The sequence below is a fragment of the Lissotriton vulgaris genome, chromosome 8 (genome assembly GCF_964263255.1).
Source record: "Lissotriton vulgaris chromosome 8, aLisVul1.2, whole genome shotgun sequence".
In the NCBI taxonomy this organism is placed as follows: Eukaryota; Metazoa; Chordata; class Amphibia; order Caudata; family Salamandridae; genus Lissotriton; species Lissotriton vulgaris.
The window spans coordinates 245,566,009-245,586,833 of record NC_141696.1 but is presented as its reverse complement, the minus strand read 5'-3'; positions in this window follow the sequence as shown (position 1 = coordinate 245,586,833).

Here is a 20,825-nt window from a genome sequence, read left to right as displayed (position 1 = left end):
AGCTTTCTATGTCATTGCGAGGCGGCTACGGCTACAGCAGGAAGGACAGAGGGAATGGCTAAGAAATGAACAGGTCTACAGACAGAGGATAACCCTGTTCATGCTCACTGAGGCTGAGATCCTACAGAGATACAGGCTGGACTCTGACACCATACTTGAGCTCATCAGGGACCTTAAGCCATACTTGGACCACCACACCCCAAGGGCACACGCCATCCCTGCGCACGTCCAGGTGCTATGCAGCCTACACCTGGTAGCGTCTGGCAGCTATCAAAGTGGAGTAGCAGCAGCAGGAGGGGTGAGCCAGAGCAGCCTGTCAAGGTTCTTCCACATATTCCTTGACGCCATGATAGACAGGATGGACCAATACATCTCATTCCCTGCAACCCACGCAGAACTGCTACAAACTAAAGCTGACTTCTACCAGATGGCACAATTTCCCCAAATCATCGGTTGCATAGATGGCATGCATATTCCGATTTGCCCACCAGCGGACACCGAATACATATACCGCAATCGGAAATCTACACACACCATCAACGTGCAGGTGATCTGCAATGCCAAGTGCACCATCACAGACCTGGTAGCAAAATTTCCAGGAAGTACCCATGACTCCTATATATTCCAACAGAGCGGCATATATGCACGGCTGATGGCTGGCGAATTTGGAGAAGGATACCTCCTAGGTGAGACACATCATCAGACCCCCATTACACATAGTAGGTAGGTGTAATACATGTATGCATGTGTCTAATGTGACCCCTTTCTCTTCCAGGCGACAGTGCATATGCCCTCCGCTCATTCATACTCACCCCCTACCTCAACCCCTCCACACCCAGCCAAAGGAGGTATAACCGGGCCCACATACGCACCAGGAATGTTGTTGAACGGACCTTTGGCATCTGGAAAAGTAGATTCAGATGCCTGCACAAGAGTGGAGGTGCTAGGCAGTATACCCCCATCACCTGCTGCAAGATCATAGCTGTATGTGCAATGTTACACAACCTTGCGGTCAAGAAGGGCACTGAGGTGGAGTTGTCTGACTACGAGGACTATGACGACGACGAAGCTGTGCCACTGACACAGCCAGCTGGGGTGTGTACGCCAAGTGATGGCAGATACAGACGTGAGGAGATCACTGAGAACTATTTCTGACTGAGTACAGATGCAAAGACAGCTAAATGTTGCTTGCAAAAAACAAATTTTAATAGTGATGCACCACAGTTACAGCACTGATGTGCATCAAAAAATGGAGTATGTCAAATGAAATAAAGTCCAGGCTTCTGGTTGCCTCATCCCCCCTTGCCAGGCTATTTTTTTGCCCGCTTGCCAGACCCACTGGGGTGTCCCTCAGCCCCCTCCGAATGCCCAGCAGCATCAGCGGATCGCCTGGTGCTCCTCCGTGGCTCAGATGCAGCGCTGGCCGGGCTGCTGCGGCTGCTGCTGTCTCCAGCATCACCCAGGTCCAGGGCAGGATTGGAGGCGGTGTTTGATATTATCATGGCCTCCATAGCCGTGGTGATCCTGGCCATCCCCCTAGTGAGCTCAGCCGTATGCTGACTAAGCACAGATTCTTGGTTGGAGCTGCGATGGCACAGTTGTGCCGTCGCCGCTGCAAGGCGGGCCATGGCCCGGTTCAGCACCCGGGCATCCCGCCTGCGCGCCACCTCATGCTCCTCCTGTCTGGCTGATGAGTGGGTGATGGCAGTGGTCAGCCTGCCTAACCCTGCTGCCACCTCCTTGTTGGTTTCCACAACAGCCTGGAATCCCTTCACCAACTCCCCCATCTGCATGTTGTGCTGCAGGAGCTGGCGTTGGCAGGCCATGGTGGATCTGGCCTGTTGCCTCTGGATTTTAACCATTTGTCCCTCCAGGCCCAGGAACACACTGCCCTCCCGTGCTGGTGCAGCAGTGGTGGTGATGGCACGGCGTCGGGCACTGCTGCTTCCGGCCTGCTGAGTGGGCTGGGGTGCCACTGGTGGGGGTGTGAAGCTGGCCGGTCCCTGAGCCCCTGCTCCCAGGACAGGTTGGACAGGTGGCAAGGCCACGGTTGTGGCAGGAGCTGGTGTAGGCGGAATGGTGTGCCTTGTAGGGGAGTTTTCTGGTGAGAATTGCAAGGGGGGTGTGCTGGGCAGTACTGGGGAGTGCACTGCTTGGAAGTCAATGACCAGGACTCCCTCCATTCCTAGCCCTGGGGTGTCTCCTTCCTCATCCTCCTCCTGGCCAGCCTGGCTGGTGCTCGGCCCTGCGACTGCAGTGTTGGACGTTGCTGCTCCCTCTGCTGTCACAGTTGTTCCGCCTGATGGGGCCCCTAGGTACAAAGAAGCATTTGTAAACTGAGTGCCGATGTATTACAGTCAGTACAATTATGGCATTCCACATGTCCTTGCATCTCCTTACACCGTGTCACACTGTTTCCTGTCTTGTGATTCTGCACTGACATATTTGGCTAACTTCTACTGACTACATGTACCATGATGCTTGTCTCTTGTATGTTGGTGACAGTACAGTGCTGGTGTTTGCCTATGCATTGTGTCTAATGGGGAGGTGTCTGGTAGGGTGTGTCATGATGCGCATGCTTCTTACCTGTAGCTGTGGCTCTCGCAGAGCTGTCCAGGGTCCCGATTCCTACGACACTCTCCCTCTCAATGGTGCTGGAGACAATTTCCTCCAGCTCGGTGAGGGGTGGCGCCGGGTTGTTGCCTCCTCCAGTGAGTCCAGCCTGCCTTTGTATGTCAGCCAGCTTCCTCTTCGTGAGGCTGCGGATGTCGTAAAACCTTTTTTTCAGTTCCTCTATGGACCTGGGGGTGACACCCGCAGCATTCACCTTCTGGGCGATGTCGGCCCAGATTCTCCTCTTGGTGCTGTCTGGCACGTTGAGGGACAGCTTGCCAAACAGCTGGCGGTGCACCCTCACCACCTCCTCAACCAGCACCTGAAGTTCGGTGGTGGTGAACTTGGGCTTCCTCTTCTGGGAGGACTTCTGGCTTCCTGACTGATCTGCCATTTTCTCCTGTTCAGTTTGCAACCTCCTTCTCCCACTGCTGCTAACTGTGTGTGTTGGGCTCAGGCAGGCTTTCCAGAAACTTCTTAATTAGCTGCACCTGCCAGGGTTGCCACTCCCTGTTTGGGTGGGGGAGGGGGAGCCACCTCATTGGCTGAATCGCCTATTGCCGAATCGGCTTTTACCGATTCGGTAATATCCGAATCGGTAAAATCCGATTCGGTATTATCCGAATCGGTAAAAGCCGAATCGGTTCATTCAATGCATTCCTATGGGCTTTTTCGCCATGGGTCTGTTTTCATGGCTACGAATCTATGATTGCCGAATCGGATTTTACCGAATCGCCTTTTACCGAATCGTTATTCGCCGAATCGGGAATATCCGATTCGGTGGTAGCCGATTCGGTGATTTCCGAATCGTTGTTGGCCGATTCGGTACTTTCCGATTCGGACCGAGCAGAATCGGAACGTACCGAATCTCATTACCGATGCCGACCGAATCGGTATTCATTCGGTTTTTTTTCCCTACATCTCGTTTTCCGATTTCAGAATACCGATTCGGCCCGCCTCGGTATTTTGAAATCGGAAAATCGCGTTTACCTACATCGGGCCCTTAATGAAAACGTCCCACTGTGTATTCTCTGTATACTTCTCTGAGAGTAAGTAAGCATGAGTGACTGAGCGAAAGGTTCTGTACTGTTTCCACGATCCCTGAGGAGTCAGGGTTGTCATTTTCAATGGTTGAGAGGAACCATTCGCTCCCTGGTAAGGTTAGGAGGGCTTATGGTGACACTGTGAGCTAGCCGGTCTATAGGACGACATATCCTTTGGGGGTGTCCGGAATCAGTCTAAACACCAACAGCCTGATTCATGAAGTAAAATTGCGCCTGCAATCGCTGCGAAAATGCAATTGCTGGCGCAATTTCCGTAATCGGCATTCAACATCAAAAAAGCGATTTCGCAAACACGTAATAGCGAATTCGCTATTACATTCGCAGAATCCCGGCAGGAGAGCATTAGCGAATCGGAAAATGCGAGAAACCACGGATTCTGCGAAATAAATAGCGAAATCGCTATACAATCGCAATCGGAATTCAAGAAAAATCGCTAATAGCGAAAAACCCAAAAATCGCATTTAGCGCCGCACAAATTAAGGACAACTCAAAGCAGGTGGTAACCATAAAAGCCATGCAAAAATTACATTCAAAAAACCGTTGTCCAATCACCAACAGGTTCAGGCCTGGCCAATCACACATAAGGACAATCATCAGCAGCAGCATTAGGAGTTCCACAATGCCAGGAATGTACATGGTGGTGAGGCGTCGAAGGCTACAGCGATTAGCACGGAGGCGACACAGGATCCAGGACAGGATATTCCGCCAGCGGGTCACCTTGCTGGGCCAAACCAGAGAGCAGATATATGCTAAATACAGGCTGAATGGGGAAATGATAATGCAGCTAATACAGGACCTTGACCCCCTGATGCAGCACCCAACAAGCCGTACCAATGCGGTGGCCACACATGTGCAGGTATTGTACAGCCTGCACCTCCTGGCCTCCGGGAGTTTCCAGGGGATAGTAGCGGCTGCTGGGGGGATATCCCAGCCCACCATGTCACGCTGCCTCCACACTTTTGTTGACGCCATGCTCACCCAGCTACACCGTCACATCAAATTCCCCGCCAGCCAACAGGAATTGGACATGACCAAGCTACAATTCTACAATGTAGCCCATTTTCCACATGTGCTCGGATGCATAGACTGTACCCACGTCGCCATCTGCCCACCAGCTGGCATGGAGTATATGTTCCGCAATAGAAAGTCCTACCACTCCCTCAACATCCAGATGGTCTGCAATGCTAAGACATACATCACTGACATTGTCGCACAGTACCCAGGGAGTACCCATGACTCCTTCATATTCCGGCACAGCGGCCTCCACACACGACTGGTCAGGGGAGAGTTTGGGGAAGGACACCTACTTGGTAAGTACACTTTGTCGAAAATGTCACATTGCTAAGATGTAACAGCGCAGCACAGGCAATCACCATTTGCTCCTCTCATTCAGGTGACAGTGGCTACGCCCTCCGTGAATACCTCCTGACCCCATACCTCAACCCTGCTACACCCCAGCAATGGCGCTACAATATTGCACACATACGGACAAGGAATTGCATAGAAAGGACATTTGGCCTGCTCAAGAGCAGGTTCCGCATACTGCACAAGACAGGTGGGGCCATGTATTACAGTCCTGCAGTGTGCTGCCGCATTGTGGCTGTCTGCACAATACTACATAACATTGCAACCAAGCGCCGGATACCTGTCGACATCTCTGGCAGTGAATCTGAAGGGGACAACTGGCCACCAGCACATGCGCGCCATGCACGTGGGGAGAACCCAGCTGAAGGCCACAGACGTCGCAACCACATCACAGTGAACAGTTTCTAGTACACCCTCTTCCATCACCCCACAAATCAACAATGCATGCAAAATGTAATGATGACACAACGCTAATGTGTGTAGCAAAATAAATGTATTTGTTCAAATCACAAAAAAGGTTTCAGTTCAACTATCTCCCACTAACAGTATTACAGCATACTGCAGTGTCATAGGACATGGCAGGCTTAAAGTCAGCCTATGCCTGTTATTGTCAAATGTAGTCAAGTGCGCCTACTGCGCGTTGCGCCCAAGCGCCTCTGAGGGGCATCCTCTTCCAGGGCTTCTGGACCTGGCGTGGGCCTGGTGCTGCGGCTGAGTGGCGGGATTTGTGAGGCTGAGTGGCTGCTGATGCTGGAAGCCCCCTCACTAACATCATCACCCCCCACAGTGAATGGTATTGCTGGAGGATGTAGTGCCGTAACGGCCGTGGTGAGGTGCTCCAGGACCCTGGTCATGTCCTCACAGCACTGGACAAGTTGGTGCTGCTGTGTTAGGGACCGCCGCGCCAACAGAGAAGTTGTTTTGGCAGCAACATAATTCGACCTGCTGTAGGAGGCCAGCCGGCTCATGAGTTGATGGTGGCGGCGGCGTGCTGCACTGCGCTGTGTGGACATCGCAGCGGTGTTGGCCTCCATGGCTGCAGTCATGCGGGCCATTCCCTCACCCACACCTGCCATGGCTGCAGTCATGTTGTCCATGCGCTCCCCCATACCTGCCATGGCCGCCGTCATGCGGTCCATGCGGTCAGCGACTCCGGCCACATTGCGCCCTATCTTATGGAGCTGCAGCTGAATGGCACCTTGCTGTCGTGCCTGGCGCTGGTGTATCCTCAACATGCGTCTTTCAACGCTCAAACGCGCCAGCCCCTGTCCATTGCCCCTCCTGCTTGCTGGAGTGGTGTGCTGGCGAGACCTGCCACGCCTGCCCTGCTGGCCTGACACTGTGGCTGGCCGCTGTGTCGCAACTGCCGCGGGCCCAGATGTTGTAGCGACAGCTGCTGGTGGTGTGACAGCTGGCGTTGCTGGTGCGCCAGATGCAGGGGGCACAATAGTAGCTGGCCTGGCTGCGGCTCTAGGTGGTGCGGCAGTTGCAGGGGGCACAATAGTAGATGGCCTGGCTGCGGCTCTAGGTGGTGCGGCAGTTGCAGGGGGCACAATAGTAGATGGCCTGGCAGCGGCTCTAGGTGGTGCGGCAGTTGCAGGGGGCACAATAGTAGATGGCCTGGCAGCGGCTGTAGGTGCTGCACCAGTCGCAGGGGAAACACTGCTGGTGGATCTGGCTGCTGGTGTTGTAGCAGCGGCAGGGGCTGGTGCCTGGGTTGGTGGTGGCACTTCCTCCTCCTGGACCTCCTCATCAATTTGCAGCCTTTCACTGTTGCTGCTTTCGCCGCCACCTGTGAGGGTAAGTGGAGGATCATTAGTTGCATGTATCTGGCAGACGTGCAGTTGCTACATGCATGCTGGGTGACATTCCCTGAATGGCTGTGGCTTTGCGTGCTTTGGGACCTGTCTGGCTGCATAGTGGTACTACTACATTGTGGCCACACTACATCTCCCACAATGCATCAGGGCATTCCTTGATGTGCAACTATGGCATGCCTATGGGACATTAGGGGAGCCTATTTGGTCATGGACATTCATAGGGGGCAGGGTCGCAGTCGCATGCCACTTACCTTGGGTGTCTTGGGTGGTGCGGGATGAGTCGAGACGTGTGAAGCCTATGCAGGCCTCCCTCTCAAGGGTGTCCTCCACCTGGTCCTCCATGGCTGTGTTGGGAGGGACTGTAGGTCCGCCACCTCCAGTGCCCGACGACTCTCCAAGGCGCTCCGCCACCTTCTCCTTGGCACGGCCTCGGAGGTCGTACCATCGTTTCTTCAGCTCCTCTAGGGACCTATCGGCCACTCCCACGGAGTTGACAGTGGAGGCAATCCCCTGCCATATCCTCCGTTTTTCTTGCTCGGGGACCCTCCTGGAGTCTTTTCCAAAGAGTTTGTCGTGGTTGGCCACCACCCCCTCAATCAAATGTTCGAGCTCCTGCTCGGAAAATTTGAGCTTCCTTTTGCGCCCAGAGGAGTTGCTGGGCCAGGAACAGGTTCCTCTGACATGGCAGCAAAGTAGTAGATGTGTACAAATCTCCTGTATTGCAGCAGCTCTCCCACTTGCTCCCTCGAGGTCTGCCTCACTGTGGTGAATGGGGGTGGGAACTGGCTGCTTCCTGGTTGTGATGTCATCACTGGGCTCGAAATGCGACTTCCCGTTTTCCCGATCTCGCGAGTTTGCGATGTCACAAATAGCGATATCGCAAATAGCGATATCGCTATTTGCGAGTTCGCAATCCCGGCGCGGGTAGCCGGAAATAGTGATTTTTCTGCGATTATCGGTAATCGCAAACGGAATTTGCGCCCGCGTGCAAATCGCTTTTTTTAATCGCTAATCTTCATGAATTCGGATTTGCGATTTCTGAATAGCGAATCACATTTTTTCGCTATTACAGAATCATGCAGAATTTCGGAATATTATGGGATTGCTCCTCCTCCCCTAAATAAGAGTAATTAGGGCAAAAACATCCTACCACACAAACACATTTATTGGCTAGACACTTTAGATCCATTTTGGATGTGAGGGTGCATTTTGTGCTAAGTAAATAGCACTAAATGCCTTTGGTAAGTTGGTGGAATATCCTACTGCGAATGCACATTGTGCTGGCTATTCATGTTCTGTTTCATTTAGCGTTATTTCTTATCACAACATTCATCCTTGGGCCCATTTTTGATGCGAGAGGGAAATTTCGTGCTAAGAACTAGCGCTAAACCCAGAATTACACTTTATGCGCATTTTAAGCATAATCTTGCGGAATTCTTAGGTAACTGCGTGATTACACGACTCCGAATTACATGAGTTACATCCACCCCTAATTTTGGTACTTTGAATGTTTTTTATCACTACTTTGAAATAGCAATTTTTATCAATTATTTAGGTTTTTTGTGATGTGATTGGTTGTTGAACGTCTTGATTTCATTTTTTCTATCAATAAGCAAATCATGATTTTGTGCTGTAGAAATACATTTAAGAGCACTGGTGGGCGAGTGGGGGCTGTTTTCCTGCTGTTTCTTGCACTTTTCATTCTTAGGCTTTATTTCTGTGTCTTTAACTTGCTCTACCTCTTTTTACTATAATTTTAGGACTTTCTTCTTTCTCCTCTTTTGTTTATGTTTCTTCAAGTGCACGGATGCTGGTGAAATGACAGGTATAGCAGAAGTAATGGAAGTCAGGTTCATGAATTTATTGCCTGGTCCTGGGTTAACTGAGCAGTGCTATCGAGGGTAGAGACCAAGCACTCAGCTGCAGACCGTGGAGGGAGTTTGGTGGGGCAGGGAGGCGGTGCGGGGGAGGGGCAGTGTGGGGGGTAGTAAACAACGGAATGTGGATAATTGCAGGTAAGTAAACAATTTAATAAATAAAACGAATTTCGTAGCGCACCCTGCATCGCAGAGACTTGTGTGTAACATTTCACAGATTCCAACCATAATGCGATTTATGAGCGGTTTAATGCAGCTGTTACAGAGATCTGTGCATAACATGTATATGCTCGAGTCCTAGTGAAATATGTCTCTCCAAACGAAATAGTGAAAGTGTGGAATGTTGCACGACCAGTAAATTATTAAAAATCGCAAGCGTCACACAGTTTGCCAGTTTGCCTACGTGTATTAATGCCACAGCCTTGGGATGTCTTAAGGCATGAGCAAGGCGAGCCATTGCCCAACCCTCTTATGAGCCCCTTGCTTAGAGCATCATCCCAAGCCTCCCTGAATCTACTAAGCCCTGTTGCCAAGTCAACCAGATAATTCAACGGTTGCCTACTCACAGATTTGTTAAATGTTTTTTTTTAAGTAGGATGAGAAGGTGTGATGGGTAGAGGTCCATAAACAAAACTATAAATAGAAATACGCCGAAAGATGGAGGAAGAAATAAAAGTGCTCTTAAATAGTACCATAAAATAAGGCACAACTGTTATTTACTGCACATGATCAAACTGCCAGAATTACAGGGAAAAATGCCTGGTAAATACCAGAGCTTGTGGGCCTTAGTATATATAGCAACAAATCAACATTAGCATGTAAGTCGCCATTTTTAAGGGAGAAACTTGTAATAACCGTTATGTACTGTCTTGCCCCAGTAAATTCCATATCCTGAATGATCAGATTTTACACGGTACCATAAACGTTGCACCACTGTATGGGGCACTGGTAAAGAGGGCGCCACTATCTAAATAGGTACCCGAAAATATGCCTGTTGTCTGGTGCCCCAAAGATTCTAAGATGGTTCTGTCTGTCTTACAGCACTCGAATAGAAATATGTTTAACTATCATGCAAGCGTGTATTTGGAATACATATGTTTGTATATTTAGTTACCAGTGGGTAAAACGTGGACAAAATACAGGATATGTTGATTGTTATAGCACATCTCCGACACCTGTCCCCCCCTCCACTGACAGCCAAGATAACTGTTCCTTTGTATATTTACATGCAGGTCACATAGGTTCATTTGTCAGATGTATTAGCTTCTACATTTGAGGAAAGGTGCTACGCGGTCTCGAAATTTCACACCTTATTCTATCTGTATGCTTACTTTGCTAGCCAAATACAATCTTTCGTCCCTACTTCACACAGAAACATTTCCTGAGCAGACAAGTTGCCAAACGCACTTTTTAGAGCGAGCCCTCATGATGCACTGCGTAGCAGTGCTCGCGTAGGCGAGCCGTTTTGTAGGGAGTTTACAAAATGGACCTCGAAATTCCAAGAAGCTCGTGCGTGTTATTTCCTAGGTCCATTTTGATTGGGCTTTGAGTGCGTGTTGTTTTTAAACAGAACACGCAATAGGCCATAGGCGGTCGCGTAGCTCCGCCCATGGCCTATTGGTGTCTGTTACGTGCACCAAAGCCCCATATGTCTTCAATTATCGTGCCGACACAGGTGCGATAATTGAAGACATACGGCTGCAGTGGCGCGCGTGCGCGCACCACTCACAGGCTTTTTTTTTTACTATAGCGATCGCGAAAGCTATCGCTTTCAGTGCTGCTTCTTGTTTTGGTGTCCGAGAGCTGAAAACCATAACACTCTGTTGACTGTGTTTGTCAAATAACCCCTGCCTTGAACCCACGTTTTGGTACAGAAAAGAAAGCTCTGAATCCTTGCTCAGCTGCACATTTCCATTTATTATTAAGTTCTTCAACGTTGTAAGGATGCCTACCTTCTCAGCAGGGCCGGACTGGCTACGGGGCAGTTAGGAATGCTGCTGCGCTGGGGGCTGATTTCGCTCATGGGGACCTGCGTGTGCTAAACAAAATTCGTTTTGCTTTCATTATTTCGAAGCACATGCAGGTCTCCACGAACGAAATCAGTCCCCACTGCCATTAAATCAGTCCCCAGGTCAGCAGCATTCCAAACTGCCCGGTAGCAAGTCCGGCCCTGCTTCTCAGTGGCGATTTTGCTTATGCTCTCTTCGTCCGGGGGTTGTCACATCACTAGCATCTGTGGTCATTGTCGAACAAGCTCCGCCTAGGGAGGGACCTTCACGTGCAGAGAGGTGAATTGTGTTTGGCCTGCCGGTCAGACACAGAGCGGCAGTGTCTGTACCCCAGGATCCTACGACTTTTCTTGTCATACAATGGGTGCTCTTTCACCTGCTTCTAAAGTACAGACACGTCTTCGCCTGGCACCTCCCTCTGAACTAACGGTCACCCCTCTGTGTACAGAGAGTGGAGGGAGATTCGAGTACCACGAAGTGTGCGTGTCCTCTCACCCACATGCCCTTTATGTCTAACAAGGAGTACTCCTTTGTCTGTATTGTATGTCATTCGCCCATTGTCGGCACACACGCTGCTCCGCTGTTCCTCGCTCAGGTCTGCCTTACACACACGCTCTAGAGCGCCTGTCGCGCCTTCTTTCTCTCCCTCTTTCCTCGCTCTCACCGCAGCCCTTCATGCCCACGCCTCATTGTTGCAGGCTGGCGCAGCTCGACTGTCGTCATGTGCAGCCTCGCCCCGACTCAGCCCAGCTTCCAGTGGAGGCCCGGCTCTCAGGTGGATGGGGTGGCCAGCCGCACTGCTTTCACCCTCCACTCATTAAGTGCCGGGGCTTGTGGCCTCTAAGGTGACCCCTACACGCCAGTCGCCCAGAGGATGGCCCTCAGGAGGGCTCATCCCATGGCTTGCTCCCGGGCCGCAACGCAGGACAGGCTGCTCTGTATTCAGCATCACCTTGTGGCGGGTGCGTCTGCACGTTTGTGTTGTCCGGAGATGCTTTACAGACATTCCGGAGTCTGTAGAACTGTGTGCCCTCTGCTGTAATCGAAGCCACAGGAGGGCACTGGCAGTGCTGCGTGTTGGTGTTAAGGATGCAGCGATCTCCGAGCACACAATGACTCATAGTGCACGCTGAATTGTCTCCAAATGCTTACATAGATTAATGCCAGCCACCTTCTCTTTGGTACCCATTTTGTCAACATCAGAAAGATGACACTAAAGCTTTTGAGGTCCAGACCCTGTTGGTGGGACCTGTCCTGGTAGAGAGGTGAAACGTGGAAACGGCATTAGCACATCAAAGTCAATTATAGGAAGCATTATAGTAGCAGGACGATGATAAAAGGATGCGTGCCTGTTTTTAAAGATACAAAGAAAAACCAAAGGGGATGATGGACGGAGCGTTGACAATACAAACACTCACCCCCAGTCAACTGATCTGGGTTTAATCCATCACCGTTCTTTAGCTCACTCCGCCACCCCAGTTCAGACATGGCCATATGTAAATCAGTCTGACCCTGTGCCTCATTGGAACAGTCCAGCCCGAACTGCCAAGCCATGTCTTCCCAGGACCGGAATCAAGCTTCCCAGGACCGAAAGGGCCTTGGACTGGTCGGAGGACTGGTCACAGGCAAGTGTGTGGGCTGGGCCTAGGCAGTGAATTAATATAGTGAGATAAAGAGTCAGGAAACCTATGGTGGTGAAAGAGGCATGATGCTGAAACAATATGAGGTATCCTTGGTGGTCACCAATCAGAAAAAACATTAGTCCCCTGCACTTTCTTTTTTTTTTAACCAGTTATTCACTGAATATTCTTTGAACATTTGGGCCTCATGACATCTAAGACTCAGGCCCTCATTTCCAATTGTCCGTAAATTCCAATGAGCCCAGTACCAGGTGTTGCAGGGATCCACATCAGACTTCCAAGGTTTTGTTTTTCACACAGTGATTTCGGTTCATGGAAATAGCGAAAATCCCAGTGTGAAAGGCTGAGGGAAAACATGCAGAAATTGGAGTGAAAACACAATTTTCCACATTTGTATTCCCCTAAAACTTGTAATTCTCTTTTTTTCTGCGCCCCAGGAATTATCCTGAGCCCAAGCAACAGCAATTCTGTGATGGGAAATAAAAGGAATTGTTCAGAGGCTCTCATAATCGAGGCCTAAGAGTTTTATTTGAGTTGGTTTGCCAGATCTTTCATTGACATTTTTCACATGGTACAGAGCAGGTAAAGGTTGGAGTGCATTATAAGAAATATTTGACTTCAAAATCGGGCTAAAACGCCTTGCTTTGTTTTGCAATGATTCAGCCATGAAATTATATCATCATAATTGGAAAAAACATCCAACTCTTTCATTCGCTAAATGGTCCTGGCAAGGTACATTAAATGCAAAAGACAGATGCTCAATATGTTCTCTAGTTAGCAGATGCCAACAGCACTTTAGTATCCCTCAAAGGCTTGACCCTCGTTGACCTGGAATATCTGGGGTCACATGGGTGAGGAGACATCCCAAATGTACAACTGACACTTTAAATGTGATCTTTTGTGACTGTGGATGGGAGGAGGGTGAGAGGAGATATATAAAGGGGTTTCAAATGGCCCAGACCTCCGGGGAACATGGCAATAAAACACACAAACATACAGCAGGAAAAACAATTCAACATTGTCTATTCTCCATAATGTCAGACTGCTTGACCAGAAATAGATAAACTTAAAAACAATAAAGGAGAATTAATTGCAGTTTGAAAGCAAGCACACACATGTGCAATGCCATCTGCATTTTCTGTTGGGATACAGAAAAAGCCGCCAAAGAATAATTTTCGGATTCATTATCTATCTTTTGTTAGAAGTATAAATTGACCCGTAGAAACAAAAACTATAGTTATTCAAGTATAAACATAGGCATCTGATTGACGCTAGTATCTGCAGGAGTCAGTAAAACAATGCAAGCTTTATACTTCCATAAGTGCATTAGTTAAACTCTGAGATAAATACATCAGTGCAGTGGTTCAGTGTACAACAGCAGATACATGTGCACAGCACGGGGTACAGTGTCCAGAAATATTCCCAGACACAAATATCACGTGCTAAATACCATTTAAAGAAATATTGTTCCATTGGGGTGTGGATGTTATGTTATTAACTTCAATGAGATGATATTTTTGTAAACAATATCTAGGATATTATATCATCAGACGACATTCTGACCATAATATTCTAGTACCTCACCACACAGGTGCCACACTTGATGCTTCTGTAGGGCACTGTAGCACCCCCTAACTCACGCACCCAGGGTGGTTGACATGTAAAGACATCCAAACCAATAGCCCTCAACACGTGTAATACTGGACTTGGCTATTTCAGGGTGTGGACTGACTTTTCTCCAACATTTTAAGTTGTTTGCATCTCCCATCACATGTGCAGTCTTAGTGGGATCTGAGCAGGGGTTTGAATTGACTATTCGAATACTGTCCTGAATGTCTCTGGTCATGCTACCGCACTTTTTAATTTCCACTCTTAAGAGGCACGCACCACCGCAAGAATTTATCAACCTAGAGATGATCGAACAAGCACAATTTTCATATGACTGATCGTTGTGCCCGCGCTATTTAGAAACATCACATGATTGCTTTGCAAATGTGCTAGCTGTTAGACATTACTGTTCAACAGCACTGGAAATAGGAAACAAGTTTGTTATGTCCAAAGAAGTTCAACCTATCAATACATCACAGTGACAGGATTACCATTTGTCAAGACCTCTGCAGACAAAAGGAACTTTTTGTACAGTAAATGACTTGCTATAACACACCTGACCCTTTTCAACAACACTTTGCGCCAGTGAAACAGCATCATGGATCTAACCACTATGGGCCATATGTATCAAGCCTTTTTTGATTCGCAAAGGCCGAAATTCGCCGAATTTCGGCCTTTGCGAATCGCAAAAGGCTAATTAGCATGAATTGAAATGTATCAAACATTCGCATCTTAAGGAATCGCAAATACTTGCGATTCCTTAATATGCCATAGCATTTAAGGAATCGCAATTTTGCGATTCCTTAACCCTTTCCATGCTCATGACGAGCTCAGCTCGTCATGAGGCACAGTGGAGCTGTGCTGATGACGAGCTGAGCTCGTCATGAACAATGGGAATGCAGAATCTGCAGCACAGGGCAAAAATCCCTGCAGCAGCCATGTGGTTAAATGCTATGCATGAAGCATTTTACTGTTGCGAATTCAGCTTAAGGAATGGCAATTTACCACCAACTTCCAGTTGGTGGTAAATTGCGATTTCTGATCAAAATACACTAATTTGTATTATTGATTGTGGTATGTGACGCACATACATGCCCATAGGGCATGTATGTGCGCCATATGCACGCACATGTAATTTACAGGGGTGCAGCAGGGTGTCCTTGAGACATCCCTGCACCCTTGCAATAATTCTCAAATTGCGATTAGCAAATTGCGAATTCGCAATTTGAGAATTATTTGGAAATCATTCCTATGGGCCTCCTGGCCCATAGGAATGCATTGGAAATTATTCCTTAATTGCAAATTCGCAAAATGCGAATTCGCAATTAAGGAAGATTAAGGAATCGCTAATTAAAAGCGATTTTCTTCATAAATACCATTTTGCGATTCCTAAATAGCGATTCCTTAAAAATCGCTATTTAGGAATCGCAAAACGGAACTATGATACATATGGCCTTATGTGTCCAACTAGAATAGAGCTTAAACTGGCCATTAAGGAAAGGCTACTTTTCCAAGAGAGGGCTGTGTTAGTCGCTCATAATTTGCCCATAACTGTTTAAATTATATATTATATATATATATAATATATATTCATGGGTTGCTTCCTAATGTGGGTCTCGATGTACAGAGAAGTCAGAAGACCACAAATGTTGTGGATGGCCTTTTGCAGATAGAGGGATGTATGCAACTTTAGAAATGTTTTTTTTTATAGAAAGTATACTGAGTAATAAAACTGCCAGGAATATGAAGCTTTGCCACTAGGGCATTTGGCCACAATCCACAGATCAGCAGGCAGTCTATTTTCTCAGACAATATATCGAAATGCTTTCTTGAACAAACCAGGGCATTTTCTGTTTCATCTGGAACCGTTCCCATCCAGTTTTGATGCATCCAACTGCCACATCAGGCAGACATTCAGAAAGTGCATCTACAGCAAAATCTGTATTTCAGAAGAGGGGAAACATTTAAATGTCATCAGCTCACTATTAAAGTAAGAGAGTAAGCTCACAGCTGGTAGATGTTGTACCCTTTTAATATACTTTACAGTCTTCTAATCCTCAAATAGGAGTATTCAGACACTGTTACTTGTGGCATTCACATTGTAGAAACAAATATATTTCATGTGTGTGAGAAAATACGTGTATGGGAAACCAAGCAGTGCCAAGGAAGAGTAGCTGAAACTTTAAGGTAGTCACATTCCTTCTAAATTTGTAATTTCTGGCTCATGCTCAAGAAAGCAGCATTTTTCATTCCAATTCTGTTTAGAAACTGCATGTACATGTAAAATACCTCTTCTCACATAGGTATTATTATTCTTTGCATTAATGCATTCAAATTTTCCAATGTTTAAAAACGCATTAACCCCTTCCCTGTTGGGCTAATTCCCCCATGATGTGAGGGGGCGGGGGGGGGGTGGGGCGCATGGTGCCGCGGTGCTCATGACGAGACTAGATCGTCATGAGTCACGGTGGAGCTGTGCTCATGACGGCCTGGTCTCGTCACGATCCCACCCACTGAATAATTCTCCCGCACAGGCGGGGAATTAACCGCACGTGGGGGGAGCGGGTCCGTTATGACGAGATCAGGCCGTCATTAGCACAGCTCAACTGTGACTTCATGAGGGCCTGGTCTGACAGGGGAAAAAAAGCTTAGTGACCGTTGTCAGTTCATGTAAGAGTGGAGTACTCTGCTTTGGCAGGGAGGGGGAGGGTAAGCACAGGGAGTGATGGGGTGAGTAGGAGGGTGCTAGGTATGTTTTATGCATGGCTAGGGGCATGGGCAGGTGGAGGTAGGTGGCAAGAGGGCAAGTATTCTTTTGATTTGTGTGGGGGAGGGTAAATGTAGATAATGGAGGTGGGTGCAGACAGCAAAGCTCATAAGGGGGAGCTGATGGAGAAGGCACAGAGGTTCGTGGTAGTGGGTGGCTGAAGACATTTTTAGGTTTTGCCTACTAGACTGTGCATGTGCTGCCTACGGTGAGTCATATTGTTTACAGTGAGCCTAGAGCCTGCCTGTTAATTACCATTGGTTGGCTTTGTTGACACTCTCGTGTGCTTGCTTCTTATTCATTAGCTATGTAGGGGTTTCTTCCTCTTCTTTTCCCCTCCCTTGGAGCATAGAGACATTAGTGTATCATTTTACTGCTTGCTTTTTCAGGTGCTACTTTTTCATTTTGGTTAGGCACTCACATGAGAGTATATGTCCCTCTCATGTGCTTCTCCCCGTCTCCATCACACTCCCTGTTCCTCTCTCTCGCCAGTGTGCTACTCTGCTATTCCCCCCATGTTGCTTTCTCACCCTAGTGCATTCTCCCTGCTCCCTCCACATTACTGCCTTTTGCACTTTTGATTGACCCACTCGTGCCCCAGTGTTGTTACTCCCCACCTTTCCCACCATTTTACTTCCGGCTCCCACTTGCACCCCTCTCTGTTGCTACCACCCCAATTTTCTTTCCTGAACACTTATTGAAAAAAAAGTTTGCTTGTTTTTCTCTCTTTTTAGGTACCAATCCTATTTGACTAATAATTTGAAAAAAACAAGGTGTCCGTGTCATTTTTGCCGGCACACAAATACTTGTTATCTGAGCCTAGAAAATGATGCAGCTCTCTGAGTGAAAAAAAATTCAATTCTTTAGCCATCCTGCACAACATCAAGAATACATTCTCATTACCCATAGGTCTCAAAGGCAAGTCGTGTTGGCGTTGTCAATGCTTGTTTATTTTTATTTTTTTTACATTTGGCACAGAGAGCAGATGTCATGCTATGCATTGAGTTATAGTCCACTGCCCCTGTGCAATAGTTGAAAGCAAAGACAGACGATTTTTACTGTTGCCCATCTGCAATTCTATAGGTTTTCAACTTGCATTTATATATACTTCCAACAGAACGCAAAATAGAGATTCGTTTCCTCACATCATATCCAGTCGTTTGAAAATACATAAACTCTGCACCGTTTACTGGCTTGTAAAAGAGTCTGGCACGTCTCCTGAAGCAAAAATGGTACGCAGGCATTTCTGTCTTCATGGGTGGCGCGCAACAGCCCAGCTCGTGCGTAGATCCCACCGGTCGAAATTACACTCTAGCCTACAGCGCCATAAAACGAGAATCCTATATCTAAATAGACTTCCCCCGCGGAATTTTATTGTGGTTCTCGGCAGTGAAAGGTCCGATACGGGTGACTCTTTATTTGATGAAAGCACGAATATTAAAGTTTTTTTTTTAGAGCGGGAGGCTGCCGCACCGAACCATTAGGAAAACGCATTAGAAACCAGAGCCATATGGGCAAAAGATTTGAACGGGGGGAAGGCCTTCTTGACATTAAAGCCCTGGGCAACAAATGTAAGAACTGACTAATACGAGGCTGAATGTGACCCTTGCTTCGAACACATGTTGGGTGGGGCCGGAGCGCCAGCAGGGTGGATCTGGCGTGGCCCCACAATTATTTGTCTTTCTCCGAGACGCAGCAGAGAAATATAAAGAAGGATAAAGTGTTCCTTCCTTCCGCGAAGAGCTGACGTCTGTTCTGAGAAAGTTTATGGGGATTTCAGGATTAAACGTACTGTATGTAGGGACCGGTGACCGGTCTCAAAGCCATGCCCACCAAGGCCCAGAGCAGATGGTTCAAATGTTAAATAGACGTAATGTGTTTTTCGGGACAGCGGCAGTTAGAACACTCTCTTTGGCCTTGATTTTTCTGTGGTTTTTATGCAGCACAAACATGGCCTAAGGGAATTAGAGCTCGTTACATGAGCAGCAAAATATTCTTCACTTTTTTAGACACGGTGAGATTAAGTGATTTGCCCAGAATCACAGGATGTGGAGGCGAGGACGGGATTCGAACGTGGATCCAAAGTTCCAAAGTTGGCACTTCTAGCCGCAAAGCCAGACCGCCTCATTTTTGCCCACAATTTGTGCGAGCGTCCAGGTGCAAATTCCCCAAATAACAGAGGAGCGAATGTGTCTATTTAGCAGGGGCTCAATTTGTGCTCCATTTTACCATGCGCAACATGGAATAAGTTATATATAACATACTAATAGAAAAAACAGTGAACATGCTCCTTTATAGCCTACCCGATTTGAGGAAGGTTTTACCTGGCACAAATTAGGCAACAAAAACCCTCAGTGTGCACAATTTGCTCCCATGTTGTAATACAGAGTGCTATGCAAACAGGAGTTTGCTTCCAATTCAGTTTTACTGCAAACATCATGGCCTCAGGGTAACATTAATTTATTAAAAGTACCCTATAGCATGCCTGCACTTACGAACTATCAGGGTACTTTGCAAAGATTACTTATGTGTATGTGGAGCATTCACTCATTCTGGATGGTCCATAGATGCTATTAATAGAAAACAGCTGCTTATTGTTATCGAATTCAAAGATGCTCATTTAATTGTCCCCAGAAGGATGAAATCTCAGAGGGCCCACTTGGATTCAGACATATAATCAACAAAGACCATAGTCAACAGCAGGCTTGTGCAGTGCAGTGACTTTGTTAGTCCAGTCGAACAAATGACTCAACAATGGACCGTTGAACATTTCCCTGTGAAAAGAAGAACACCCGTTTCAGTAGATCCACAGTGTGAACCCACAGGCACACACACCAGTGCCGACCATCAGGATCTTTCACAGCGCCAGGCATTCAAAGTTTCCCAGTTTTGTGATTACAAATCTAAAGCGTGGATCACTTTGCTTTACTAGAAATCAGACGCAAGTTATTCAAAAGTTTGACTCGAAAGTCACAAAATGAACAATGAATGAGAATATTTTAGGTGTGTCTTACAGCAACTTTTGCTGTATCACTAGGCTCATGTAATTAAAACAACACATATTAAAAATGCATACATGTATACATACATAGAGGAGCAACCCTCTTTATCCATTAATCAACTCAACTGTCATTCATATTTTACTTCCACCTACCACAGTAAACAGAAAGTGGCACAGGGTCAGATTACTTCAGCCATTGTAACTCTTGCATTGTGAGTGCCAGCATTATGCCTGATCACATGTGCACAGGGCAGAGTCAGGTTTCATCCACATTGCTTCTTACTCTTGACTTTCGTCCCTCCTTTCTCAACAGTAGCGGCTGCTACAGGACTAGGGTGGTGGGGCAGGGGAGAGTGGAGGGGTGTGAGGGGATGTGTGGGAACCGAATAAGTTAAAAAAAACAAGTACCTGTGACAACGGCTGCCGCCTCTCCTCTGTCCTCTTCTTCCTGTCCCTGGTCACGCAGCAGGAAGCAGGAGGAAACTCCCAGGCTCCCCTGAGCTAATCAATGGCTGCAATGCTTGGTCTGAGCACTGTGGATCGCCGCTCAGATGGGGATAGGGAGCCTTTGCATGTTCCTCACCAGGCTGTGTAATGAAGTCTAGAGGGGAAGATGCAAGGTGCGCAGGAATGTTTGGCCGGCTCAAGAGGGCCGGCCAAGCAGTCCTGTGCACTTAAGGAGTGCAACCCACTCCTCTCCCTGCCCTGGCCAGTCCCGCCTCACCCGAGAGTCACTGACAACTAAAATAATAATAATGATACGCTATTATCAATTTAGTTTTCCTTTTGAGCAGTGGGGCGACGCTCCTCCACCTTAGCGGAGTAGAGCTGCCACTGTATCTCAATGCCACTGCAACTGAAGAACGGCAAATGAGAAGTCTTGCAGAGCTCAGGAACTTGACAACCTAAGCAGCCTCAAAGACAAAGAGCTAGGGAGAGGGTACTCCTTTCATTGTGGCAATATGCTGTAACTGTGGTGACTTGCAGAATGACATCAGCAGGTGCAAGAGTTGTGCATGGCTGCCTTTCCATGATCTTCAGTATCTCAGTCAACCCCACTC